We start from the raw sequence: 23,838 nt of genomic DNA, 5'->3' as shown, positions 1-23,838 counted from the left end.
CTTCAGCTTCAATATCAGTCCTTCCAATGAATATTCAAGTTGATTTCCTTTAGGATTGACTGTGTTGATCTCCTTGCTGTCCAGGGGACTCTCAAGAGTTTTCTGCAGCACCGCAGTTCAAAAGCATCAGTTCTTCGGTGCTCAGCTTTCTTTATGGTCCAACTCTTACATCTGTACATGACTTCTGGAAAAGCCATAGCTTTGATATACAGACCTTTGTCAGCAAAGTAACGTCTCTGCTTTTTAATACACCGTCTAGGTTTGTCATAGCTTTCCTTCCAAGGAGCAAGCGTCTTTTAATTTCATGACTGTGACATTAAATGGACACAAAGTTGTCATTCACTCTTAAGTATGAATCATAGGGTCATTTTGGTAGCAAGTTGGGAAAAATTAAGGGACAGTATGACCCTCCAGCTTCCCTCATCCCAGGGCCCCTCCCTGACCCCGGCAGTGCCCACTGGGAGGCCAACAGGCTCCAGGGCTCCACTGGCAATTGGGGCTGAAGGAGCTTTGTGAGTCCAGGGAGGTTCTCGGGGTTTGCTCTGTGCTTCTCTTTCCAGCCTCAGCTTGTCCCAGGGTTTATTATCAGCCGAGGTGACAGGGCCCCTGATGGCAGGAAGCTGGCTGGGGCTCAGGGTGCTGGCCCTTCAGCTCTCTCAGCAAATAGTCCCTTGGAGACAGGGCAGTTGTCCTTGAGGAGGGGGCGGGCTGGGAGGGGCCTCACTCCCCACACACTGGACCCTGGAGGAGCCCCTGTGTGAGCAGGACTGCAGCCCTGGCTGGTGGGACTGTCTTGGGCAGGTGACCTGGGCAATTCCGTGGTCTCCAGAGTCCCTCTCACTCTGGCCATGTGTCCCTGTCACAGCCCTGAAACCCCTTTAGGCCCCTGTTCTCCTGTCTCCATTCCAGTCCAAGCCCCTCTTCCATGGGGAATGTTGGCTCCATGCCTGCATCCCTTCTGGGTCAGAAGACACCTACTGGGCTGCCTCAGGGCCACTGGGACCCTGGGATCACCCCAGTCATCTCCACTCTGCCACTCCCAACCCCACCCCAGTCCTGGGTGCATCCTCAGGGTTGTCCCTCCCAGGGGTCCATTCGGTGCCTCCTCTTTCAGCTCCTGCCCTTAAAAAGGGCCCCATCATATGTCCATCCCCATCCCCTCCCTGGATACCCTGAAAGGCTCCATGTCATAATCAGACACAGCATCCTTGTTTATTTCCAATCCCTTCTTCCCAGCTTGGAAGCTGCTAACTGGGGGCTGGGGGTGGGGGTGGGGCTTCCCAGGTGACTAAGTGGTAAAGAATCCGCCTGCCAAAGCAGGAGACGCAGGTTTGATCCTTGGTTTGGGAAGATCCCCTGGAGAAGGAAATGGCAACCCACTCTGGTATTCTTGCCTGGGAAATTCCATGGACAGAGGAGTCTGGAGGGCCAAAAAGAGTCAGACACGACTAAGCATAACACAGCTGAACCAGTCTCACAGGCCTAAAATCTTCACTCAGGTAGGACTAGTCCTAGATCTTCCCAGACTCACAGTGGGATGGCAGCTTCAACCCAGGAATCGAACTCAGGTCTCCCGAATTGCAGGCTGATTCTGTGCCAGCTGAGCCACAAGGGAACCCCAAGAAGCGCATCTTCCCCACCCAAGAATTGAACTGGGGTCTGCTCCATTGCAGGCAGATTCTTTACCAAGTGAGCTATCAGGGAAGCCCTTTAAAAACCAAACATTATGTTAATTTATTCTGTGGTTCCCCCATGATACTCCACATTGGAGTCATGCTAGGTTGGGGTCTCCCTTCCCCAGTGAGAAAGTCACATGTGAAGGCAAAACTGGGGGAGGGAATTCAGAACAGTCCCTACTTCCCATGTCATCTTGTCCCCACGGCCTGGCTCTCGCCCCACGGCTTCTTCCTGTTCACCCCTGAGGCTGCCCTCCTCCGGGTGGGGCTGTGTCCCCTCGGATGGCAGCTCCTTCTGGTGATGCTGCAGGGAGGAGAGGCTGGGACACATGCATCTTCAGGTTGCTGTGGAAGGAGGCCATGGCCCTGAAGGCGTGTCCTGGGTCCCAGAGCTCCAGGCTTTTTTCCTTGGCTCCCACCCATGGGCCCTGGTGACATGTGGGCTGTAAAGCAAAGTGTTCAGGTTCCCAGCTTTGGCATTTTTATCTGGGTTCTCACTCCTATCCATGGAACATTATTTGAGGCACTTGGTTCCCTGAGCCTAATTTTCTCTTTGTCAGATGATTAGGAGGACAATGTATTTATACAGTCACTGTTCTGAAAACGTTGAGGTCAGATCTGCTCCAGAGTCAGAATTTTTCAGTTTCAGGCAGGTGACATGGTGCATCTACTTTATAGGAGATAAAACCCTACTGGGCTCTGAATGCACTTAGTAATCAACACATTCGGTTCTGTGTGTGCTCAGTCATCTCCGACTCTGCAACCTCATGGACTGTAGCCCAACAGGCTCCTCCATCCATGGGATTCTCCAGGCAAGAATACTGGAGTGGGTTGCCATTTCCTACTCCAGGGACTCTTCCTCACCCAGGGATCAACCCATGTCTCCTGCATCTCCTGCATTGGCAGGCAGATTCTTTACCATAGCTCCACCTGGGAAGACCCAGTCAAATATGTTAGTGTTTTTGCAATTGAACTTTTGAATTTTTGCACTAAATGAAATAAAGACCATAAACTGTCTCATGTCCGTTCAGGCCAAATATTCTTATGAAATAAATTTTTTAAAACTTGTACAATTTTCAGAGCCTTGGAGATTGGAGTTACAGATAAGGACAATTCTACCTTGTGTCTCTGATAGCAATGGCAAAAGCTGAAAGAGATAAATAATGTTTATGGTCTGACGCCAGATCCAGCCCAGCTGTGAGGCTGGGATAAGCCAAGTCTGACAAGGTCAACGGTGATGGGTGGGGAGAACCATTCTGGAACAGCTGTGCGGTTACCCAAGTGTCTGAACCATTGGTTCAAACTCCACAGATGCTGAGCCTCAGCTGTCACAGGTCCCTGAACCTTTTCTAAACATCTGACTTAATCCTCTTCCAGAGCTGGATCTTTACCTGGTGAGTCCTTTGCAAGGACCACAGCCATTCCATCGACAGAGACCCACATGACTATCATGACATCTGCGTCATTGTCCTCAGGCTTGGACTCTGTGACCAACAAGAGCTACTTCCTCCACTTCCTGCAGCTGCTCTCCACCTGCATGGCCTTCTTCCTGGTGACCAGGGAGAGCACTTGGAGTGTGCTCATAAGTAACTGGTCCATGTGTGTCTGGTGCTCCTGCTTCGCCGTGACCCTCCTTACCCTCATAGCTGAGTTATGTGGACTCCAGGATAAACTTCACTTCTCCTGGGACAGACTTCTCATCACCTCTGCCTGCTACTGTGCCCTTTTCTGCCTCTCGGCCTCCATCACTTACCCCATCATCTACCTTCAGATTTTTCCCGGTGACTCCCCCCGACACCATGTTATTGCTGCCACTACGTTCTCCTGCATCACTTCTGTGGCTTATGCTATCGAAGTGGTCTGGACCTGTGCCCAGACTGGCGAGTCCTTCTACTCTTTGCTAGGCCTGCTCAAGAGGCTGGAGATCTTTGTGGCATGTGTCATCTTCGCCTTCCTCAGAAGCACCTACCCGTATGAGCAGCAGCCAGCCCTGGTGTGGTGTGTGGCCGTGTACTGCATCTGCTTCATCCTGGGGGCTGTGGCTATGTTGTGGCACCAGTGCGACTGTGACAAGAGTCTGCCCTACTCCTGTTTGGGGTTTGGGCAGTCTGTGCTCTCCGTCCTCCTCTACACCACTGCTCTGGTCCTCTGGCCTCTCTACCAGTTCAATGCGCAGTTCGGTGGGCAGCCCCAGCGGTCCAACGAGTTGAGCTGCATTGATGAGCGCACATCCTACCTGTGCGTCTGGGACCAACGACTGGCTGTGGCCATCCTGACAGCCATCAACCTGCTGATTTACGTGGCGGACCTGATGATCTTGACTGTGGTCAGTGACCGAGGCTCTACCCAGGGGCTCCAGATTCCCTCTTCTTACCGAGCTCTGCCTCCTCTGACGCCCTCTTCCTGGCTCCTCTCTCCCTCCTCACATCCTCCCCCATTCATCTCACTCTCTTTTCTGTTTCCTTCTCTCCTTCCGCTCTGTCTCCTTCCTGTCTTGCGTGTTTGCCCACATTCTGTTTTACCTCTTTCTCTTGCTTCTCTCACCTTTCCTACATTTTCTGCTTTTTGGCCCTCTTTCAGTTATTCTTGGTTTTCTCATCTCCTGTTTCCAGACCAGGACATTTTCCTCCTTCGGATCCATTGTCATAGCCATGTGTTCCGGGAAACAAACTCACTCAGAAGGACAATGCAGATAGTGGAGTACACTGGTGGGCCCAAGGCAGAATCTCCTCTTAGTCAAGGACCTGGACCAGTTTTTGTGAAAACTTTATATACCTTAAGTGTACATGCCCAAACCCACCTCCCCAAATTCCCTGAAACTAGTCTGAACAAAGGAAAAGAAAGATACAGTCAAAGATGACCCATGATTCAGATGCCTTGCTGCTGCTGCTAAGTCACTTCAGTCGTGTCCGACTCTGTGCAACCCCATAGACGGCAGCCCACCAGGCTCCCCTGTCCCTGGGATTCTCCAGGCAAGAACACTGGAGTGGGTTGCCATTTCCTTCTCCAATGCATGAAAGTGAAAAGTGAAAGTGAAGTTGCTCAGTCGTGTCTGACCCTTTGCGACCCCATGGACTGCAGCCTACCAGGCTCCTCCATCCATGGGATTTTCCAGGCAAGAGTACTGGAGTGGGGTGCCATTGCCTTCTTCTCTGATGCCTTAGGCCTAGGTAGTTAACAGTGGACAATTATCAATAGGCCTGTGATTATATCCCAGTAAGCATAATAGAATTTATGATTCTATTGGTTTACACAGATAATTAGGGTATTATTTTAGGCGAGGGAAAGTCTAAGTACGAGCCCTGGGGCTCTTCCATGGAGGGTGAAGGGGTGGGGGTGGGGTCTGGTTTTCCAGTTGGTATGTTGTTTCCATAGATACTGGGCTCAAAGTCCACAGTCCAGCCCAAGATGGAGTCCTGCTTTCAAGATGGAGCCCGTTCTGTCTGTTTCCTCCTTCACTATCAGGACCTGATAGTCCTTCTCTGCCCACCACCCCTCCCACCTTCTAAGGTGCTGACTCCACAGCACACAGCCCTCTGTGCAGCTGTTCACACCCTGGGCCTCCGGAGGGGCCTCGTTGCCAAAGCGTGTCTGTCTCCCTGATGGTGCCTTAGTTGCTGTGTGTGTTTGGTGTATGTGGAGGTAGCTAAGGATTTGACCCCCTTTCTCTTAGGATAGGGCCTTGTACAGTGCACTTCCCCTTTCAGTTAAAATAAAAAACTCCAGAGGTCAATAGTTTTCAGTGAGTTGCAAGCTTAAAGCAGAGACCCTGGATCCAGAGGCCCTGCCTGTTGCTCAGTCCCACCTGAGATTGGCTCCAGAATTTTTGTGGGCTCACTAAAACCCTCTGCCTAGACCTCATCTTAAAGCTAGCAAGAGGTAGATGGCTTCCATTCCAATTACACTAGGGGGAGTCAAAAATTGAACTGGAAAAGAACTGCAGTTTCTTGAAGACAACCTCTGAAGTATTTCAGAGGGGCAGGGATGTGACTCAGCCTCAGAGCTAAAAACTGCATATCCTGCCTCTGCAGGCAGAAGAACATGGACCTTGCTGCTTAAAGAAAAATAGCCATTTAAAGCTGATGTTAGCTAGTATCAACTTTAAAAAGTAGTCACAACCTAGAAGATGAGAGTTATGTTTTATTTGATGGGAGTTTTTAGGACTTCAAGCCCGGCAGCCAGCATCTCAAGTGACCCTGAGAGATATGTTTTGAGGAGGCGGGGTTGGGAGGTGGGCAGGAGTCAGGTTATATAGAAGCTTGTAATAAGGAGCAGGTAATCTAAACATCAAAGAATTATTGCTAATTAAGGAAATCCATATCTCTCAAGTTAAAGAATTTAACGCTTTTCTGTGAGAAGATGCAAGAGTCTGAGCTTACTAAAATCATTCCTTTTATTTGCATCTCAGCTGTCTGGGGCCAGCATCCAGAGATTTGATTACTCACATCCTTAGTTCCTTGTTCATGGTAGGGAGTGGCAGCAGCTCATGTTGCCAACTCAGTAGCTGCTGGACAGCAGGCATTGTTCTTCCTGGGCTCAGAAATTCACGTTTAGAGGGCTGGAAGACTGTGACATCCTGTTTATTGATATGACAGGAAATACTCCATTTCACACTCAGTTCAGTTCAGTTCAGTCGCTCAGTCATGTCCGACTCTTTGCGAACCCATGAACTGCAGCACACCAGGCCTCCCTGTCCATCACCAACTCCCAGAGTATACCCAAACCCATGTCCATCGAGTCAGTGATGCCATCCAACCACCTCATCCTCTGTCGTCCCCTTCTCCTCCTGCCCTCAAACTTTCCCAGCATCAGGGTCTTTTCCAATGAGTCAACTCTTCGCATCAGGTGGCCAAAGTATTGGAGTTTCAGCTTCAACATCAGTCCTTCCAATGAATATTCAGGGCTGATTTCCTTTAAGACTGACTGGTTGGATCTCCTTGCAGTCCAAGGGACTCTCAAGAGTCTCCTCCAACACCACAGTTCAAAAGCATCAATTCTCCGGTGCTCAGCTTTCTAGTCCAACTCTCGCATCCATACACGACCACTGGAAAAATCATAGCCTTGACTAGACGGATCTTTGTTGGCAAAGTAATGTCTCTGCTCTTTAATATGCTGTCTTGGTTGGTCATAACTTTCCTTCCAAGGAGTAAACATCTTTTAATATCATGGCTGTAGTCACCATTTGCAGTGATTTTGGAGCCCAGAAAAATAAAGTCTGTCACCGTTTCCATTGTTTCCCCATCTATTTGCTATGAAGTGATGGGACCAGATCTTAGTTTTCTGAATGCTGAGCTTTAAGCCAACTTTTTCACTCTCCTCTTTCACTTTCATCAAGAGGCTCTTTAGTTCTTCAGCCTGTGTAATTTTTCTGTTTTTGTTTGTTTCTTTTCTTTTTGATCAAGGACCAAATTACTATGTGACCTTATTCTTAAAGGGAAGTGTCTTTCAACCCTTTTTCAATTGGCAGGTGGGTTGGGTGGGTGGATATTATTGCTACAACAGTAAACATAATTCCAATGCCTGACTATGTTACACAAGCAAGTTTCCATGTGCCAGTTGCTTTCTGCTGCTCCTACATTCTTCTCTGGGGCTCATGTATAACGTGATCTACATAAATGTATATAAATTTAAAGAATTACCTGGAGTTTCTTGGTCCCAACAGTCCCTGCTCTGAATCATAGTGAGAAGGCTTGTTCCTTCTCCTTCATCCATAATGTCTTTTTAAAAAATATAAATAGAAAGATAAAAGCAAAAAAAAAAAAAAATCAACAATCTAATTGACCCAAATTTGCCTAGAGTTCTGAAGCAACTGAGCAGACTTCCATTCTCACCCAAACCACCATCTCTGTAAACCTGTCCCACTGTCTCCCAATTTCCATATTAGCCAGAACCTAAGGGCTTGGCTCAGTGCAGATCTAGAGGTTGGGTCCCACCCCAATGCCCAGCGTTCTGTCCCCTAGCTCTTAAAGGGGCCATGAGAGCACCTGGAGACCCCTCTATAAAGAAAGATATGTGCCTGTGTGCATGCTCAGTGTGTGTGTTCCTGGGCATGAGCACACTGAGACCAGCAGCTCTCTGCAGTAACTGGTGGCTACGATGGTCCCAAAGTCTCCTGCCCCCAACCACAAACCCACAGAATCCAGCATCCTGGCGTCACCAGGGCCACAGGGGCCAGGCAAGCAGAGCTGTGGGGGAGAGCAGGGAAGGCCCCCCCACTGCTGCCCCTCACTCCTGTATTGGGATGAAGCGTGTGATCCTCAGCCACAGACAGATAGGGTGGATGGGGAGGGCTCCCAGGAGGTGATCCCCATGGCGAAAAAATGGTAAGATGTAGTAATTTCCATATTTTAAGGCAAGACAAGAAAAATTTAGACAAAATTTTTAGTTTGCTCTTTGGGCCTCCTCTCTGCCCTCTGGTGTGCAGTGTGCATCTATCTGCATTATGTTAACCTGACCTCCTCAAGGGCAAAACTACTTGCTCCACCATAAAGATAAATTTTCTTCTTCAGGCCCTAATCATGTAACTCCTTAGAAGACATCCCTACTTACTTATGACTGGGTTAATGTTATAGGCCATATTATTTGTGTTCTGTGCTTTTCCTAAGATAATTGCTTCCTGCTTTAAAAAAATATGTGATTGAGCCTCAGATAGAAATAATGATGACTTGAAAAGATTGACCTGAAGTATAGTACTGTAAGATCCATTGTTGTAACAGTATGACTCTGGAGAGGGGAAGAAGCAACAGGGGGGAAATATTTGCTGGAATCTGACAAACTAGTAAAACAGGTGGTCCAGAGGACTGAGGTTACTATTAACAGGACTAGGTGAGGCCTACCAACAAAATCTTCTCCTGACCTAGGAATGTATTCCTGGTGACTTGGGACAAATCAGTTATGAATATCTCCCAAATCTTGGTTGAAATTAAGACCAAAAGGCAAGGGATTGTGATATAAAAATGTTGCCCACCACCCAGTTCTACAAGAATCAAGTCATTAACCACTGCAGTCCTTGACTTAAAATCAATCCTGGAAGGAATTCAGAGTGAAGATCAGGTTGAGGCACTCAGTATTCTGAGAAAACTGACAGAACCGGGCCTCAGATATTTAGATATCTCCAGGAAAAATTTTCATGAGCCCAGTTTCTTGCATCTTGCCATACTTAGAAAAGTGCTAAAAGCATTAACCAAGATATCTGTTCCTCCTGCGTGAAGTAACCTTCTACCAAGCTGTGTGCTGGGTGCCATGTCCCCTCCCCCAAGTCATATAGGCACTGTCCTCCCCCTCTTACATCCTGGGAACAGACAGAGACTCTCTCCCCAGTTGCAATCTTCGGGTTGGCTTGAAATAAAATTTCCATCTATTTTTCTAATAGATTGACTATTAGTTTTTCATCCACAAAAGAAAGTATGTGTTTACCTCCACAAGTTAAATGCAGGAAACTCATGATCTGATATTTCCCTGAATCAAATTGAACACAGCCCTGGGATCTCACTTCCCAGGAGGATGGAAATGCCTCTCTGCTTTAGTAGAAGAAATGCCCAGGGTGGGCTCACCTGAGGGCCTCACTGTCCAAGCCTCATGGTTCATGAGGGCGGCTGCTCCATCCCTCCTGTTGGAGTTAAGGGTCATTTGTCGCAATTCCAAGGCTGGTCCAGTCCCTCACTGTGGAGCTCAAAAGAGAGTGTAAAGGGCCTCTGCTTAGTCCAACTCTCTCGTCATAGAGGAGGAGCAGCTGGACCCCAGGGAGGGACAGGACTTGTCCAGAGTCATCCTGTGTGTGGCAGAGTCAGAGTCAGGACCAGGTGTCCTGTCCCCAGGCTGGCTGTCTGCTCATGGCCTCACGCTGCTTGTGACAAATGTGGCAGCAGCATCCTCCAGGCTGGGATTCTGCCCCCTCCACCCTCGTTCTGCACAAACCTGCCCCATCCCCCTGAGGAGGGCACTCACTGCTGGGTGAGTCTACTAAAGTATTACCAATGCTGAGAAGAGAGCATGGCACATTGAGGTGTTTGTGGAATGAATATTACAGGAGCTTACAGGATCAGACTCTAGGCTAGACCTCCCAATCAAGATACTTTCCAACTCTTCTGCCTTTAGGGGAAATGTTTGAGAATTACCATACATGTTTTATCTCATGTATTCCTCCTAACAACCCCAAGTCCTTGCATGAAGGATGTCTCCAGGGAGGGGACAACTGAGAACCGGAGACAGTATTTAAAGGTGTCCTCATCATGTAAGTCTTGGTGAGAGACTAGGCCTCAGACACATAAGAAACTTAAGAGGCCAGATAAATAGCTGCCTTGCCCCTCAAGTGGTGTCTGGACACACACATAAGTAGTAGGTGACAGACAGACACAGGTCAGATCAGAACTCCTTCTGCGGGGCCTGCAGTAGCACCCGCTGTCTGCTTCCAGTGGCCACAGTGCCTGGACCAGCTTCCCTAGGCTGTGGCTGCCCACCCTTCCTTCCTCATCTGAGCCTAGTCTAAGCCTGATTTCTCCCTAATAATTCTCCAAGCTACCCAGCAGGCTTCTAGGACAGTTGTTCTCTGCTTAAGTTGTCAATGATATTCTTTGCAGGATGCAATTAGGATTTGTCATGTCTAAAAGCAGGTGCTATTATCTCCATTCCTTGGATGAGGAAACTGAGGCTTAGAGTGGCATTGACTGAGCACAGGACTACTGTGTGCCAGGCTGAGCTCTGGTCTCAGTTCAGGGTTGGAGGTGTGTATACATGTCAGGGGAAAGGCTCTGAGATGACCAAGAGGAACTGGAAGACATTCTCAGTGGCTCAGACTCTCTCAGAAGGAGGGAGGTGAGGAGGCTGGATGTTGGGAGCTGTGTTAGGCATTACTGACAAAATGGAGGCACGGCCCCAGCCCCATCTCTTCATTCTGCAGGCATGGACCAGGGATGAAGGAGTCAGCTCTTGTGATTCTGACTTGTTTCTTCCTTTCTTCAGTTGAGTTGGCTGGAAAGAATGTTAAGGTGCTTATTGTTCTTGAGAGAAGCATGAGAGAGCACAAAGCCTTCTGTAGTTGTGCCCAGAAAATAATCTATAAAGTAACCATTGACATTTGTTCAAGGATCTTTACAAAGAATGTTCCAGGATGAGCACGTAGGCTGCAGCTTGAGGCCATGGGAAGGATTGTTATCTGAGATCTGTTTGTGAGGGAAATGTTTATGGCAAAGGAGGTTTACTGAGCTTAGGATTTAGGAATAATTAAGAATAGCTAGAAGCCTTTTAAGAAGAGAGTGAGTTTAAGATACCAGGGGCAAGCAGGATTTAGAAAGATAAGAAATAAACTGAGGAATGTGGTATGCAGCCCAGACATAAGCATGAGTTACAATGTAATCACAAGTAAACGCAATTCTGAGAAAATCGCTGAAGCAGGAACTCTGTTTGAAGGGCAGCAATGAGACAATAATCTGGGTGAGGGGGAACTGCAAATGTCAAACCTCTGACCTAATGCTTTTGAAAAAGTATAAAAGAGAACCTGAAGCTTGAAATAAACATGTAGTCCTGTACCTCGAGTCAGAGGCTACATCATTCTCCACCGACACCACTCATCCCTTCAGGCTGATTCCCTGGCTGCTGGAGCTGGACTCTGGCAGCTGGAGAGGTAGAAAGGGGTCTGAGCTTGTAGGGCTTTGGAGGTGATGTTTTAGAGTTTGTGTTTCATTCCAAGAGAGTGAAGAAAAGCCTTCAAAGGTGTTTTAGTTTGAGTTCAGTCCAAGCAGACATTGAGGGAAGAATGGAAACAGAGGAATCAACTAGAAGCTGCAGGTGAGGGGATGGATGGATCTGGAGATGAAGAAGGTGTCTCTAGAGATGAAGAAGAGTAGGTGGGTTCACAAGTATTTTGTGAAGAGCATCTGTGAAGGTGGTGCCAGTGACTGAGATGGGAAAGATGAGGAAGGATCAGTATATGTTGGGGGTGGGGGATTGAAGAGGTGGGACTGGACGTGTTGAGTGTGACGTGTCCTGAAACATCCAGAGGAAGAGATCAGGAGGCGGGTTGGGTGTGACTGTGGATCCCAAGAGAGATCAGCTCTGGAGGCAGGAAGTGGGGAGTCGTCATCATAGAACCTGTTCCCTTCATTCAGTATCTTCTTAAATGTCACATCCATCAAGCATCTTGATCTCCACCCACCAAAGAGAGCAGCCTTCCCCACCCCACTCCAATAACTCTCTTTTCCCCTGTTTTCTCTTTGTGCATGTGTGCATGCTAAGTTGCTTCAGTCGTGTCTGACTCTTTGCAACCCTATGGGCCGTAGACCACCAGGCTCCTCTGTCCATGGAATTCTCCAGGCAAGAATACTGGACTGCATTTCTGTGCCCTTCTAGAGGGGATCTTCCTGACCCAGGAATCGAACTCAGTTCTCTTCTGTCCCCTGCACTGGCAGGCTGGTTCTTTACCACTAGTGCCACAAGCCAGTGAAAGTGAAAGTCGCTCAGTCCTGTCCAACTGTGGACTGTAGCCTGCCAGGCTCCTCTGTCCATAGAATTCTCAGGCCAGAATACTGGAGTGGATAGCCATTCCCTTCTCCAGGGGATCTTCCCAACCCAGGGATCGAACCCAGGTCTCCCACATTGCAGGCAGACTCTACCGTCTGAGACACCAGGGAAGCCCAAGCTAAGAGGCCTGCAGAAGCTAAAAGAACAAAGGAATGACCCTCCTGGAGCATCAGAGACAGCACAGCTCTGCTGAAAACTTGGCTTTAGGTTTCTGGCCTCCAGAACTATGGGACATAAATTTCTGTTGTTTTAAGCAATCAAAATAGTAATAGTTTTTTTGGATATAGTTAAAGGAAACCAAGATGAATACTCAGAAGTAAAAAATAGAGTCTTTGTCATATCTTTTTCTAAGTTTCCAGAAATGGATTCTGACCTCCTGTTCTAGAGCATGATAGTCCCATAGATTCCAAGACCCCTTGTCATATCCTGGGTCCTCCCTGTGTCTGAGACTCACAGGGGAGGATCCACTGACCTAGACAAGTGGGTCAGTCCAAACACCCATAGGAGCCAGGAGGGAAGGAAATAAGTAAAGGCGATGGAGAGGACAAAGGACCCTGCAGAGGACCAGCTGCAACTGTCAGGGGTGGTAGAAAAATAAGATATTGTGTGATGACAAAATCTCATGTTTATAAAACAGGAAAAAAATAGATATGCCCTACAGACACATGTACATGTATGTACACACATGTCTACATATGATTTCAGAGCCTGTGAAATGTGTTGAAGGCTGTCCGTGAGGTTGAGGACCTGGATGCTCCCTGGATGGGGGGGGTGAACACTCCTGTGAGCAGGCAGGAAGCCTGGCCACGCCCAAGAGGGGAAAGGGGCATGTGGGAGATGATCACGGTCCTGCTTTATGTCAGTTATACATAAGAAGAAGAAAATAGAGAAAATACTAAGCAGAGATGAGAATGGAAAACAATGTAAATGGCATAGCAGCTGCTCAGCTCCATCTACTTGCCTTCCTGAGGGCACACAGCCCAGTGACACCAGATCTCCTGAGGCCTCAAAAGGAGCTGGAAATGTGGATTTTTATATGAAACTAAAACACTGCAGCTACCAAACACTTAGTGAAGAAATAATACTTTACTCTATACACTGTGAAGGAAAATCTAACACACCTATGGGCCACCTCCAGTACAAACTGGTTTGCAGTCTCTGATATGGAGCAAATCAACCTTGCATGTGCTTATGTCCAGAGTGGGGCAGGGCCTTCTGGGTCCTCTGTGAGTGGGAGAGGGAAGGGAACAGGTAGCTGGCATGACTGAGTGCACCATGTAACAGGTCCCCTGATAGACCCTCAACTTCCTTGTCACTCTGAGTGTCTTTCCTACTAGCATCCTCCTTCTCTGCCCTTCTTGCACCTCCTCCTCCTTCCTCTGTCCCAACCATGACCTTCCCAGCTCCCTGTCTTCCAGTCCACACACCTGGCTGCCGGGCAGGCAGGGCTCAGCCACATCCAGCCTGTGCTCTGACGGGGGCACCATGTCCAGGCTCACAGATTAGAGTGGAGGAGGGGCTGCTGGGTGGCTCTGGCAAAGCTGCTGCTTTCCAGGTGGGGAAACTGAGGCCCAGAGAGGGCACGGGCCTTACCCAGGGTCACACAGCAGGAACCCTCATGGCTCTCCTTCCCCAAGAACTCACTGTATGCCATTAAATGGATCCAAACTTGTCATTTAACCCTAAGTATATATCACAGGCTTACTTCATGGAGGTTAAGTTGGGAACAAATTTGCAGACAGACAGCAAGACTTTGCTGGCATCCCTGATAGCTGGTGCCCCTCCCCCATACCTGGCAGGGCCCACTGGGAGGCCAGCACCTTACAATCATACACATTAGTGTTTTTGTCACTGAACTTTTAAGTATTCACACTAAGTAAAATAATAAAAACCATGAAGTGTCTCCTGTCTGTTCACGTCAAATTTTCTAAGGAACCTTTTATTTAAAGTATTCTTCCCTCATAGCTCAGTTGGTAAAGAATCCATCTGCAATGCAGGAGACCCCAGTTCGATTCTTGGGTTGGGAAGATCCACTGGAGAAGGGATAGGCTACCCACTCCAGTATACCTGGGGACTTCCCTTGTGGCTCAGCTGGTAAAAAATCCTCCTGCAATGTGGGAGACCTGGGTTCAATCCCTGGGTTGGGAAGATCCCCTGAAGAAGGGAAAAGCTACCCACTCCAGTATTCTGGCCTGGAAGAATTCCATGGACTGTATAGATAATGTATAGATAATGGTACAAAACACAAAGAGATTTAAAAAATGTTCATGGTTTGAAGCCAGACCCAATCCAGCAGTGAGGTTCGGAATAAGACAAGTCTCCTGACAAGGCCAAGGGTGATGGGTGGGGAGAACCATTCTGGAGCTACTGTGCTGTTACCCAAGTGTCTGAGCCATTGGTTCCAACTCCACAGATCCTGAGCCTCAGCCCTCACAGGGCCCTGAGCTTTTTCCAGGTGTCTGACTTAATCTGCTCTTGATCTAGATCTTTCTCAGGTGTCTGTTCCAGAGGATCAAAGTGCAGTCCTCCAATGGTGACCCGCAGGACCATCACATCCTCCTTCTGACCATCCTCCGGCCTGGGCTCTCTGACCATCATGGGCTACTCCCTCCACTTCCTGAAGCTGCTCTCCCTCTGCATGGCTTTCTCCCTGGTGGCCAGAGTGGGCACTTGAACGGTGGACCTAAGTAATTGGTCCATGTTCATCTGGTGCTTCTGCTTCACCGTGACCCTCCTCATCCTCATAGTTGACTTATTTGGGCTCCAGTATCACCTATGCCTCTCCTGGGACAACTTTCTCATCACGTGGGCCTGCTATGTCACCCATTAATGCCTCTCAGCCTCCATCAATAACCCCCTTATCTACCTTCAGTCTTGCCTTAAGGCATCTTCTGGAACCACACCAGCTCTGCCTCTGCATTCTCCTGCATCTGTGGTTTATGCCACCGACGTGGCCTGGATCTATGCTGGACTGGTGAGTTCTCTGGCTCTATGCTCACTGAGCCAGGACTGCTCAAGAGGCTGGAGCAAGATGCTGGGCTTGACTGAGGGCAGGAGAGGAAGAAGGTTTGGAATGACTTCACAGCCACCAGTTACTTTATAGGGCTTCTGGTGTCAAGGCATGTATGAACACAAACACACACGACCACACACAGACCCACACACTGAGCATGCACTCAGGCATACACCTTTAGATAGAGTCATGCAAGTGCTGGTGGGGGCCTTTTAAGAGCTAGGGGTCAGAAAGTTAAGAGTTTAGGGGGTGCAACTGCTAGCTGTCTTGGGCTGGGCCATGTCCCCAGGCTTTGGGGAAAGCTGGGAGTGGGGAGACTGTGGGGAGACCTCACAGAGATGGTGATTTGTGTGAGAACAAAAATCTGCCCAGTTTTTCTGAGTTCTAAGAAAATTTAGATCAATTAGGGTATGTCAATTTTATTTTATTTTTTAAAATCTTTGTGTCAAGGTTTAAAAAAAGAACATTATAGATGTGGGAGAAAGGGCAAGGCTTCTCTCTATGATTGACAGCAGTGTTTGATGGTAACCAGAAATTCCAGGAAAGTAAAAATTACTTGTGTATTTACATTTATTAGATATGGGAAGAAACAACAGGAAGGAATCATTTTCTAGAGCTTGACAGACTCTTGAGACAGGTGGTTCGGGGGATTAGGCCACTGTTGCCAAGACAAGATGAGAAATAGCACTTGAGTGGTCTATCAGTAAAATTCTTGACTGACCTGAGAATGAGTATTCCTAGCACCCGGAGACAAATTTGTGAAAAATGCCTCCTAAACTTTGCTTGAAATTAAGACCAAAAGGAACAAGATTGTGAGTAAAGAATGTTACCCACCACCAGTTCAACAAGAATCAAGTCACTAGCAAGTGCAGTTACTGACCTACAATCCACGTTGAAAGGAATTCAGGGTAAGATAAGGATGAGGCCCTCTGTGCTCCAGGAAAACTGGTGAAACTGAAACTCACATAAATATTTTCAGAAGAAATATTTATGATTCCAGTTTCTTGCATTCTCTCATACTCAGAAAAGCACTGAAACCATTAAATAGATGCCTGTTCCTCGGGAAGACTGTGTCCCCAGTTGTAACTGTCAGGTTGGCTTGAATAAAATTTCCTGTTCCTTCCTTAGAATGACTACTGATTAATTTTTTATCCATAAAAGCAACTATGCATTGACCTCTACAAGTCTGGGTGCAGGAATCCCATATTATACTATTTTACAGAATCAAATTGGGCCCAAACCTAGGCTCTCACTTCCCAGGAGGATGGCAATGCCTCGGTGCTTTAGTAAAAGAATTGCCCAGGATGGGCTTACCTGAAAGGCTCACTGTCCAAGCCTGGTGGTTCATGAAGGTGGCTGCTCCATCCCTCCTGTTGCAGGGGGTTAAGGGTCATTTGTCTGCCTCAGGGCCACTGGGACCCTGGGATCCCCCCAGTCATCTCCACTCTGTCCCCCCGCCCCCACTCCAGTCCCGGGAGCATCCTCAGGGTGTTCTCCTCCCAGGGGTCCTGCAGGGGACTCCTCTTTCAGCTCCTTCCCTTGAAAGGGGGTGATCATCCGTCCATCCCCACCCCCTCTCTGGGATGCCCTGAAAGTCTCCACGTGAACATCAGACATAGCATCCTTGTTCATTTCCAATCCCTTCTTCCCAGCCTGGAAGCTGCTAACCAGTCTCCCAGGCCAGGAGAATCCTGCTCAGGTAGGACCACTCTTAGATCTTTCCAGACTCCCACCTGAATAGTAGCTTTGGAGCTTAAGAGCCAAAAAGAAGTGTAAACGAAATTGTTAGTCACTCAGTCGTGTCCAATTCTTTGCGACACCATGGACTGTAGCTCTCCAGGCTCCTCTGTACATGGAATTCTCCAGGCAAGATTACTGGAGTGGGTTGCCATTCCCTTCTCCAGGGGATCAAACCCAGGGTTTGAACTTGGGTCTCTTGCATTGCAGGCAGATTTTTTTACCGTCTGAACCACCAGGGAAGCCCTAAGAGCCAAACATGTTAATTTATCCTGTAGTTTCTTCAAGACACTCCTCCTTGGGGTCATATTGGGTTGAAGTCTCCCTTCCCAATGATAAAGAGTCACATGTGAAAGCAAAATTGGGTGGGTGGGGGGAGGGGATTCACAACAGTCCCTACTTCCCATGTCATCTCGTCCCCACGGCCTTGCTCTGACCCCATGGCTCCTCCCTGTTCACCCCTGAGGCTGCCCTCCTCCGGGTGGGGCTGTGTCCCCTCAGATGGCAGCTCCTTCTCGTGATGGCTGCAGGGAGGACAGGCTGGGACACGTGTGTCTTCAGATGCTGTGGAAGGAGGCCGTGGCCCTGAAGGTGTGTCCTGGGTCCCAAAGCCCCAAGTTTTGGTCCTGGGCTCCCGCCCCTGGGCCCTGCTGTTGTGTGGGCTGTAGAGCCAAGGGTTCAAATTCACAGCTTTAGCATTTTTACCTGGGTTCCCACTCTGCACTTTTTGACCTTAAACAAGGCACTTGACTGGACTTTCTCATCTGTAAAATGGGATCAGCAGGACAATCCACAATCCCTTTTCTGAAAACCTTTGGTTCAGATATGCTCCGGAATTTAGAAGTTTTCAGCCTCCAACAGCTGAAATGGTGTATCTGCTCCCCGTGACATGACACCCTACTGGGGTCTGAAAACACCTTGTAGTCAAATACTTGATTGTTTCTGCAAAAGAACTTTAGAAATTCACACTAAGTGAAATAAATATAGACTGCAAATAGTCTCATGTCTCTTTTAGTAAAATTTTCTACCCCAAAATATTTTTAAAACATTATCTTTTTTTTCAGATCCTTGAAGCATTGGGATTGCAGATACGGGCCACCCTCCCCTGTGTCTCTGTAGATAATGGCACACAGCACAAAGAGATTAAAACATGTTCATGGTTTGAGGCCAGGCCCAACCCAGCTGTGAGATGAGACAAGTCTCGTGACAAGGCCAAGGGTGATGGGTGGGGAGAATCCTTCTGGAGCGTCTGTGCTGTTACCCGAGTGTCTGGGCCATTGGTTCCAACTCCACAGATCCTGAGCCTCAGCCATCACAGGGCCCTGAGCCTTTCCCTGGCATCTGATTTAATCTGCCTCGGAACCTGGATCTTTCTCAGTGGACTCTAAGTGAAGATCACTGCCATACCAGTGACCGTGACCTGAACAACCATCAGGACCTCCACGTGGTGTACCAGACATGGACACTGATAGAGTCCGGTTATGCGTCTACCGCCTGCTGCAGCTGTTCTCCACGTGCGCGGCTTTCTCACTGGTGGCCAGCTTGGGCACTGGAATGGGGGCTGTAAGTCACTGGTCCATGTTCATCTGGTGCTTCTGCTTTGTCATCACCCTCATCACCTTCATAGTCCAATTAGGCGAGTACCAGCCCAGTCTCCCCTTTTCTGGGAAGAGCTTTCTCTTCACCTATGCCTGCCTCGCCACCGTTTTCTGCCTCTCAGCCTCCATCATGTATGCCATCACCTACATCCAGTTCTTGCCTCGTGGCCCCTTCTGGGACCAGGCCACTGCCTTCTCCTGGATCGCGTGTGTGCTTTATGCCTTGGAAGGGGCCTTTCTCTGGCTACTATTCCTGGGTGAGACCACTTCTATTTTGCTACCATTCATGGCCTGTTCAAGCTGCTGGAGACATCGGTGGCCTGCATCATCTTCGCCTTCATCAGCAACACCTACCTGCACCAGCACCAGCCGGCCCTGGTGTGGTGCGTGGCCGTGTACTCCATCTGCTTCACGCTGGGGTCCGTGGCCATGCTGCTGAAGCTGGTCAAATTTGAGAACAGACTACACACCTTCTTCCCTCGCTTCCTGTTGGGGCAGACCATGCTCTCCGTCCTCCTTTATGCCAGTGCCCTGGTCCTCTGGCCACTCTACCAGTTCAATCAGGAGTTCGGCGGGCAGCCCCAGCGGTCCAGTGATGTGAGCTGCAGTGATGAGCTTCCCTCCACACTATGCATCTGGGACCAAAAACTGACTGTGGCCATCTTGACAGCCATCAACCTGCTGCTTTATGTGGCTGACATGGCATACTGGATCCACTTCATTTTTCTCAGGTACTGAGCTCTGCCCAGGGCCTCTGGATTCCATCTTCTTACCAAGTTCTGCAATCCTCTGACATCCTCTTCCTGGCTCCCCTCTCTCCCTCCTCACATCCTTCCCCATTCATCTTTACTGTTTCCTTCCCTCCTTCTGCTCCGTCTCCTTCCTGCTTAGTGTGGTTCCCCACACTCTGTTTTGCCTCTTTCTCTTGCTTTTCTCATCTTTTCTACATTTTCTGCTTTTTGTCCCTTTTCTGATCATCCTTGCTTTTCTCGTCTCCTGTGTCCTGACCACCTCTCCCCATTTTCCTTCTTCTGATCCATCTGGGCCTGAGACTCCTTCCTTCTCTGCCCACCACCCCTCCCACCTCCTAAGGTGCTGACTCCACAGCACACAGCCCTCTGTGCAGCTGTTCACACCCTGGGCCTCTGGAGGGGCCTCGTTGCCAAAGCGTGTCTGTCCCCCTTTCGATGCCATAGTTGGTATGTGTGTTGGGGGTGGGATAAGTAGCTAGTCATTGGGCCCACTTTCTCCCAGTAGGGGAGAGTGTACAGTGTGCCTCTCATCTATTTAAAGAATAAATCTCTGGAGGTCAATAATTCCCAGTGAGTGGGAGTCTAAAGCAGAGACCCTGAATTCCTGGGCCCCACCTGGTGCTCAGCCCCACTTAAGATTGTCTCCAGAATTTTTGTAGGCTTACTAAAACACACTGCCAAGAACAACGGAGTCCAACATTTTTGGCATCAGGGATCAGTTTTTTGGAACAAAAATTTTCCATTTCTCCCTGGGGTAGGGCGGGGGGATGGTTTAGGTCATGCCCGTTGCTCACTTCCTGCTGTGCAGTCAGGTTCCTAACAGGTCACAGACCAGTACCTGTCCGTGGCCCAAAAATTGGGGATTCCTGGCCTAGATAGCATCTTAGAGGAAGTTGAGATGACTTCCATGCCAACTACTGTCAGGAGAATTTAAAAAGGAGCTACTAAAGAAGCCAGCGTCTTGAAGACACCTGTCTGCAGTGTTGATGAGGGGCAGTGATGTGGGCCTCCTGCCTCAGTGATCAAAACACCAGGTCCTGCCTCTGCAGGGAGAAGAGTGTGGCCCTGCAGCCTTAAAGGGATGTTAGCCTGGGTGTTCTCATTTTCTTTTCTTTTTTTTTTCTAGTCAGGAGGTCAAAAATTACTGGGGGACCCTATTCTTAAAGGGGAATTTTCTAATTTTCTTGGGCAGGTGGATGGGGGTGGTGGGATTGCTGCTTTCATAGTCAAGGGAGATGCGTTAGTTGACCATAAGGGGACACACACATGCTTCTTGTGCCAATTGCTTTCTTCTGCTTCTTCCTGTTTCTCTCGGACTCAGACATAATATAATCTCTACAAATATATATAATTTTCAAAAAATTCCTTGGACCTTCTGGTTCCCATCAGTCCCTGCTGTCAATCGTAGAGAATAGCCTTGTTCCTTGCCTATGTTCATAAAGCCCTTATAATTTCAATATTAAAAAGCTTCCCAGGTGGTTCCCAGGTGGTGCAGTGATAAAGAATTTGCCTGCCAATGCAGAAGATGCAAGAGATGCAGGTTCGATCCCTTTGTTGGGAAGATCCCCTGGAGGAGGAAACGGCAATCCACTCCAGTATTTTTGCCTGGGAAATCCCATGGACAGAGGAGCCTGGCAGGCTATAGTCCATGGAGCCACAAAGAGTTGGGCACAACAGTGACTGAGTATACACATAAAGACAAAAGAAAATAAACACCGCCCCCATGCCCTCCTCTCCTCCTCACCTTCGCAAAACCAAAATTCACACACTGTAATTTTCCCAAATTTGCCTAGAGCTCAGAAGTGTCCTAGCCAATTTCCATCCTCAGGCAAACCTAGGTTTCTGGGACTCTCTGCCCATACCTGGACCAGACACTGGGGGTGTGGCCTAAGGGGTGGGCCCACAAGAGGTTGGGCCCCACCCCAGTGCCAACATCCTGTCCCCCTAACTCTTAAAGGGGCCATGACAGCACCTGGATGCTTCTCTTTAAAATGTGCACCCATGTGCACGCTCAGTGTGTGTATTTGTGTGTGCGTGTGTGCTCGCCTGCATTGAGACCGGCAGCCCTTTACAGTAACTGGTGGCTTGGATGGCATCACAAGCCTTCTTCCTCTCTTGCTCTCAACCGCAGAGCCTCAGAGCCCAGCATCTAGTGTCAAGCCAAGCAAGCAGAGCTGGGGGGGCGGGGAGGGGAGGGGAAGGACCCCCACTGCTGCCACTCAGTCCTGTGCTGGGATGAAGCCTATGATCTTCATCCAGTGGCAGGTTGAGTGGAGGGGGAGGGCTCCCAGGACGGGGTCCCCATGGCAGGAAAATCTTAAGAAACGATGAAGTAAAATTCATAATTTTAGGCTAGGATAAGAAAAATATAAACATAAAAATTTTTCTCTGCCCATTTGGGTTCCTCCCTCCCTGGTGGTCTAGTGGCTAGGATTCAGTGCTTTCTCCACCGCAGCCAGGGTTCGACTCCCAGTCAGGGAAAACTTTCTTTCTAGGGACTTCCCTTGTGGCTCAGCTGGTAAAGAACCTGCCTGCAATGCAAGAGACCTGGGTTTGATCCCTGGGTTGGGAAGATCCCCTGGAGAATGGAACGGCTACTCACTGCAGTATTCTGGGAGAATTCCATGGACTGTGTAGTCCATGGGGTCGCAAAGAGTCAGACATGACTGAGTGACTTGCACTTTGCACTGCACTCCCCTCTAATGTGCATTGTGCATCTGTATTAACCAGCCCACCCCAACGGCAGAAATACCTGCTCAGCCACAGAGATAACTTTATTCCTCTGGTCTCAGCCATGTAACTAGAAGATAACACTGCTTACTTGTTACATGATTAATGTCCCTAGCTATTTTCTGCCTATTTTACAAGAGTTTTGTTTCTTGCATTAACAAATGTGTTATCAACCTTGTGGTTAAAAAATAATGGTGCCTAGACTACTTGAAACAATTGACCTGATATATAGTTCTATAAGATCCTTGACTGTAATAGTGTGACAATAGATATGGGAAGAAGCAGAAAGCGGAAACCATTTTCTGGAACCTGATAGACTAGAAAGATAGGTGGTCCAAATGCTTTTGTTCACTATCAAGAGAACTAGAGTAACAGCACTTGAGTGGTTTATCAAAGAAATCCTTCGATGACCTGGGAATGAACATTCTTAGCACCCTGGGACAGACTGGTCCAAAATGTCTCCCAAACTTTGGTTGAAATTAAGACAGAAATGGAGGGGACTGTAATAAAGAATGTTGCCCACCACCCAGCACGAAGCCATTAGCCACTGTGGTTGCTGACATACAATCCACCCTGAAAAGAATTCAAAGCCAAAATCAGGACGAAGCATTCTGTGCTCTGGGAAAACTGGGAGAACCAGCCCTCAGATAGATATGTCAAGAGGAATTTTCAGTAACACATTTTTGCATCTCCCCGTATTCAGTTCAGTTCAGTTCAGTCGCTCAGTCGTGTCCAACTCTTTGCGACCCCATGGACTGCAGCATGCCAGGCCTCCCTGTCCATCACTAACTCCCAGAGTTTACTCAAACTCATGTCCATTGAGTCGGTGATGCCATCCAGCCATCTCATCCCATATTTAGAAAAGCACTAAAACCATTAAGCAAGATGGCTGTTGTCCTGGAAGAGCAGTAACCTGTAACAAGGTGTGTGCTTGGTCGTGTGTCTCCCTTCCTCTAAGCCACATCCCTACTGCTCCCGCCGTACTCTTCTCAACAGTTCTCAGAGCTTCCTGAGAGACTGTTTCAGCAGCTTTACTCCTCAGGCTACTTTAAATAAAATTTTCCTTTTCTTTCTAACTTGACTATTGATTAATTTTTTCACTGACAAAAGCAAATATGCATTGACCTCCACAAGTCTGGGTGGAAGAATCTCATATTCTACTATTTTCCTCAATAACACAGAACACAACCCTGGGAGCTCGCGTCCCAGAAGATGGCGATGCTTCTGTGCTTTAGTACAGAAATTGCCCAGGGTTGGCTCACCGGAGGGGCCCACTGTCCAAACCTCCTGGTTCATGAGGGCGGCTACCCCATCCCTCCTGTTGGGAGGTGAAGGGTCATTTCTCACAAATCCAAGACAAGGTCCAGTCCCCTCACTATGGATCTCAAAAGAGAGTGTAAAGGTCCTCTGCTTAGTTCAATCCTCTCGTCATAGGGGAGGAGCAGCTGGACCCCAGGGAGGGGCAGCACTTGTCCGGAGTCACCCTGCATGTGGCAGAGTCAGAGTCAGGACCCAGGTGTTCTGTCCCCAGGCCGGCTGTCTGTCCACGGCTGCATGCTGCTTGTGACAAGTGTGGCGGAAGCATCCTCCAGGCTGGGATTCTGCCCCCTCCACCCTCGTTCTGCACAAACCTGCCCCGTCCCCCCGAGGAGGGCACTCACTGCTGCTGAGTCAGTTTCCTCATCTGCTATAGAGGGGAAGGGTGCCAGGACCCCTGGTCCCTCCCAGCCCTCCTCTTCCCGGGGCCACTGGATGAAGATCACAGGCTTCATCCCAGCACAGGACTGAGCGGCAGCAGAGGGGGTCCTTCCCCT

General features: G+C 48.7%; 1 pseudogene; it reads left to right on the top strand.

Moving 5' to 3' along the window:
• Positions 1 to 3,117: 3,117 nt before the first annotated feature.
• Positions 3,118 to 19,712, top strand: LOC102404998 (annotated as a pseudogene).
• Positions 19,713 to 23,838: the final 4,126 nt, after the last annotated feature.

Source organism: Bubalus bubalis, chromosome 20 (genome assembly GCF_019923935.1).
Source record: "Bubalus bubalis isolate 160015118507 breed Murrah chromosome 20, NDDB_SH_1, whole genome shotgun sequence".
NCBI lineage: Eukaryota > Metazoa > Chordata > Mammalia > Artiodactyla > Bovidae > Bubalus > Bubalus bubalis.
This window is presented reverse-complemented; position numbering and strand designations above follow the sequence as displayed.